Genomic DNA, 5,421 nt, shown 5'->3' on the forward strand with positions numbered 1-5,421 from the left:
GCTATGGCCACTGCTGCAGCAGCCCCCGCCGCCACTGCTATGGCCACAGCATCCCGAGCTATGGCGCTGACGTCTTCGGGATCGTCTGTGATGGGAACTCAGGCAGCATCCACCACCTCCGCCCCCACAGCTAGAGCCACAGCATCCACCAGAGCTGGAACCACAGCAGGAAGAGACAGGAGCCTTAGGAGGACACTTTGGTGGGCACTTGGGGGTCTGGCATTTGGGAGGGGGCTGGCACTGCTGCTGGTTTTGCTGGCAGGACATCTTTTGGGGAGCTTGGTAAACCTGAGAGAGAATCAAACAGGAGACAGGGATCATCATTGGTTTCCCAAAACACCCCCATGAAGTTGACAATTTATGGAAATGTCTAGAGCTGGACCCAAGATGGGCAACAAGAATGTGGAAACTGATCAGAGGAAACTGGCAACAGTGATTCCTGCTGAGCTCTTGAGCTCAGGAATGTCTTGTCTTATGACTGATGCTAGGAGCCAAGGCGTCCTCCTCTCCACTCTTTGCTTCACTACCAGGGAACATCTGTACAGTGCTCCTTTCTACGGCAATTCCCAACTCCTCTCCTTTATAAGACTTTCTTCCCTCTATCACACACACTCACACACACACGTACACACATAGTAGTCTCCAAATATGTTCTCTGTGGTCATGAAAGCTGAATGAGGATGCTATATTTGTTTCTCTATATAGATTTGTACCTAGGAACAGATGCAGGGCAGATGCAGACCCAAATCTTTACTTCCTCTTTTTTTTTTTCTAATCTTTCAAGACTTTAAAAGATTAATTCAGGTGAGCTAAAGGAAAATGAGAAGACTTTTTTTTTTTTTAAGAAATGTCCAAACTGGGAACTAACTGAGAGTTGCAACTTTTTCTTGGATGAAAAACATTAACATTGTCATGATATATTTTCTCCAGGAATCATTCTCCAGAGATCTGTGCTGTCAAGACATCCAATATTAGACCTTGAAAGGACTTTAAAGATTATCTTAATTCTATCCTCACATTGAACAGATGAGAAAACAAAAACCTGGAGAAATCAGGTGACTGGCCCATGGACACAGAGAGAAAGACCTACTACTATTGACCATCCAGCCTAGTGCCTATTAATTACAGTGCATCATATAACTTCCCCACAAAGATAAAAGAGTTATATTTCTGTGGTCAGGAGAAGTCACAGAAGCATTGTTAGAATGAAAAAGACCCTTAAAGATCACCTAGTCCAATTGCCTCATTTCACAGATAAAGAAACTAAGGACCAGAGACTGAAGTGATTTGCTTAAGGTCACACAGCTGGTAAGTTAAAGAGGTGGACTTTGAACCCGGGTCTTCTGACACTATCTAGAGCTTTTTGCAGGAGGATGGCTCTATTTTCAAAGTTATACTCTCATTCTCTGTGTACAACCTATTGCATGACAATGTGATAGTCAAAATTTTGCATCTCTGAGACTTGATGGAAGCCTCTTGGTTTGAGGGGGGAAATGGACTTTTCTGGCAAATATAGGCAGTCTATAGCCTTTCTCTCTATTGTTCCTCTGCTTCCTAATCATCTCCACTGCTCCACCCTGCACATATCCTTTTTACCTATAGTCATAGAATTTCAGAGCAGGAAAGGACCATAAATAACCATCAGTTCCATCTCCCTCATTACAACTTACATCCTTACCTTCTTCCCTCCTCTCCCCTTGAGCCTGGTTTTCAATTATCACATACCCCAGAAGGACTGACATACCTGATCTGCTCTCAGAGTAGGGTTCAGTCTGTCACCACAGAAGGCAAGTAGATTGAGGTATCCTGTGCCCCAACATCCCTTTTATCCTGCTCTTGGGTTCTGCCCTTGGCTTGTGAGACACAGCTTAGGCTTGTGGAATGCTACTTTCCACCCACATAAGCTCTGTGATTGACAGTTTCTCACATATCTCTCCATCATCAGGTTCATGGGGAGATGCCATCAAGGCAGGAATCTGAATACTTGGAAGAGGAGAGGCCTATCCCTGACCTCCACTACTTATACCACACTGGAGGGAGGGCTGCCTTTGAGGCCTTCTGATTCACCTTCAAATTCTGCCACCCCTCCACAATCTCACTCTACCATCTCATTAATTCACCTAGTCCATTGGTTCAAAGTAACCTCATCTGAAGATCCAAACCCAACCTCTTCCCAACACCATCCTTCCAAATTCTAGATTCTCTGTCTTCCAGGATCCATCCCAGCCCTTACCTAGACTAAGTTACATGATTCTTGAACATCCACACTCATGAACTGAAACAATACATAGATAATCCTAAATATTGAAGAAACAAATAAGAAACTTAGAAGACAATTTTTAAAATTCATTTTAATAAAGAATTTTTACAACCAGTCTCTCTGATAAGGGCCTCATTTCTAAAATATATAGAGAATTAAGTCAAATTTATAAGAATACAAGCCATTCCCCAATTGATAAATGGTCAAAGGATGTGAACAGACAGTTCTCAGATGAAGAAATTAAAGCCATCTATAGTCATATAAAAAAATGCTCTAAATCACTATTGATTAGAGAAATACAAATCAAAACAACTCTGAGGTACCACATCACACCTATCAGAATGGCCAACATGACAAAACAGGAAAATGATAAATGTTGGAGAAGATGTGGGAAAATTGAAACATTAATGCATTGTTGGTGGAGTTGTGAAATGATCCAACCATTTTGGAGAGCAATTTGGAACTATGCCCAAAGGGCTATAAAAATGTGCATACCCTTTGACCTGGTCATAGCACTTCTAGGGCTATATCCCAAAGAGATCACACAAATGGGAAAAGGACCTACATGTACAAAAATATTCATAGCAGCTCTTTTTGTGGTGGCAAAGAATTGGAAATTGAGAGGATGCCCATCCATTGGGGAATGGCTGAGCAAGTTGTGGTATATGAATGTGATGGAATACTATTGTGCTAAAAGAAATGATGAACAGGCTGATTTCTGAAAAACTTGGAAAGACTTGTATGGTCTGATGCTGAGTGAAGTGAGCAGAACCAAGAGAACATTGTACACAATAACAGCCACATTGTATGATGACTAATATTGATAAACTTAACCCTTCCTGGCAGTATAAGGATCTAAGACCTCTCCAAAGCCTTGTGATGGAAAATGCTATCCACATCCAAAGAAAGAACTATGGAAGTCAAATTGCTATTTTTTTTCTCTTCTGTTGAGTTTTGTTTCCTTTTTCCGGTGGTTCCTGCTATTGGTTTTAATTTTTACTTACAAAATCACTAATGTGAAAATATGTTTAATATGATTGTAAATGTATAGCCTATATCAGATTGTGCGCTGTCTTGGGGAGGGTGGTGGGGAGGAAGGGGCAGAAAAATTTTAAACTCAAAAGTGTATGGAGGTGATTATTGATAAATCAAAATAAATTAATAAAAAATTCATTTTTAATTAGAATGCTAAGTAAGTTTATTTTGGTGGAAGATCATCGGGTCATAAACTAAGAACTCCAAGGGGCCTTAGAGGTCACTTAGTTAAACCCTGCTTTTTACAATTGAGGACATTGAAATCCAGAAAAGTTAAGTGGCTTGCTGCTAAGTGGCAGAGTCAGAATTTGAACTCAGATCCAAATTCAATCCACTTTTCATTGTATTGAGTGATTCTATTGAACTCTTATTAGAATTAATTCACGATCTCTGAATACATGTGGTATTGGTGGTGTGATTATGATATAAGAGAATGCTAGACTGCATACAGAAGATGGCCCTGGATGAAATGCTGACCATGTATAACCTGCATGGTAAACAAAAAAATATGTGATAATTAAGATGACTCTAATTCTTTAGAGTGACAGTGTTGCAAAGAACCTTAGAAGTTTTCTAATCCAATCCATACCTGAGCAAGAATTCCCTCTATAGCATCTGACAATCAATCAATAAATTTTTTTTAAGTACCTGCCATGTTCCAGGCAATGTGCTAAGTGCTGGAGATACAAAAAAAAAAAAAAAGGCAAGAAATAATCCCTGCTTTCAAGGAGCTTACAGTCAAATGGGGGAGACAACATGCAAAAAATATATACAAAAGCTACATATGGGATAAATATGAAATAATTAACAGAAGGAAAACCCTGGAATTAAGAGGGGTTGCAGAAAATTCCCATAGAAGGTAAGATTTTAGTTGGAACTTGAAGGAAGTCAGGTAGGTCAGTACCAGAACCATAACTACGTTGAAATGACCAGGACTTCTCCCCAGCACACTGACATCTGGACTGGACATCGTTCCTTCCTACAGAAGATCTCTATCTCTGCACCTTGAATCCTCCACTGGCCTATAACATAGCACATGCCTCCTCTCCCTCACCTACTTCAAACTTTCATTTGTCACTTTACCAAGCCTGCTTCCCCTCCCCCACACACACACAACCCCTCTGTGATTGGGGCAAAACTCTCTGGGATGGACTACTCCCTCTCATGTTTCGACCATAACCATACTTGGACTGTCCTCTGCTATTGCAGCTGTTGGATGCCTTCCTGCTCCAAACTGGTTTTGCCCCCTAAAAATAATGTCTAAACATAGCTTTGGTATCCCTAAAAGGTGGTCATCCAGCATCCACGGGAAGATCTCTTATAATGGGAAACTTGCTGCTTCCGAAAGCGGTCTGTTTCATTTTTGGACTACCCCAATTGTTAGCAAGTTTTCCCTCGTATTGAACCTAAATCTGCCTCTCCACAAGTTCTACCCACTGCTTATAGCTCTCCAGTCTAGGTGCAAGTAAACAGGTAAAATCCCTCTTCCATAAAATAGCCTTTCAAATACTTGATAACAGTTATCACAGGTATCTCCCATACAGAGACTCCAGGTTCTGATTTGTGATTGTCTCATGTTTTGCCTGATATATTAGGACGTCTGCTCTGGCTTTGTTTCACTTTATGCCACTCTTCCCATGCCTGTCTTCTCTCTAGTCACCCTGCTACCTCATAGGTACCCTGTCCCTCCCTACTCCCTCCTGTGCCATTTCAGGATCTGCAATGAATGTCGTTGATTCTGGAAAGGGCATGTCAACCTACTACCCTACAGCTCTGCTCATCATCTCTGCAACTTTCCAAACCAAAATATCCAGCTGCCTCAGCTGCCTAGACATCACTTCCTTATATGTATTATCTCTCTCATTTGAATGTAAGCTCCTTGAGGTCAGGAACCAACTTCACTTTTGTTTTTGTATTCACGATGCTTATTGCAATTTTTGACACATTTAATAAACAATTTGTCAATTATTCATTCATTCTTCCTGCCTCACCCCCAACTAAATATATTTTCTCTTTTCCATACTGAATATCCTTATTCTTTAACTGATCTCCTTAGGTTAAGACCATCAATGTCTGACTGATCAGGTTGCCTCTCTCTGGACTCTATCTAGTTCATCAGTATTTTT

The sequence above is a fragment of the Vombatus ursinus genome, unplaced genomic scaffold (genome assembly GCF_900497805.2).
Source record: "Vombatus ursinus unplaced genomic scaffold, bare-nosed wombat genome assembly UNPS02014797.1, whole genome shotgun sequence".
In the NCBI taxonomy this organism is placed as follows: domain Eukaryota; kingdom Metazoa; phylum Chordata; class Mammalia; order Diprotodontia; family Vombatidae; genus Vombatus; species Vombatus ursinus.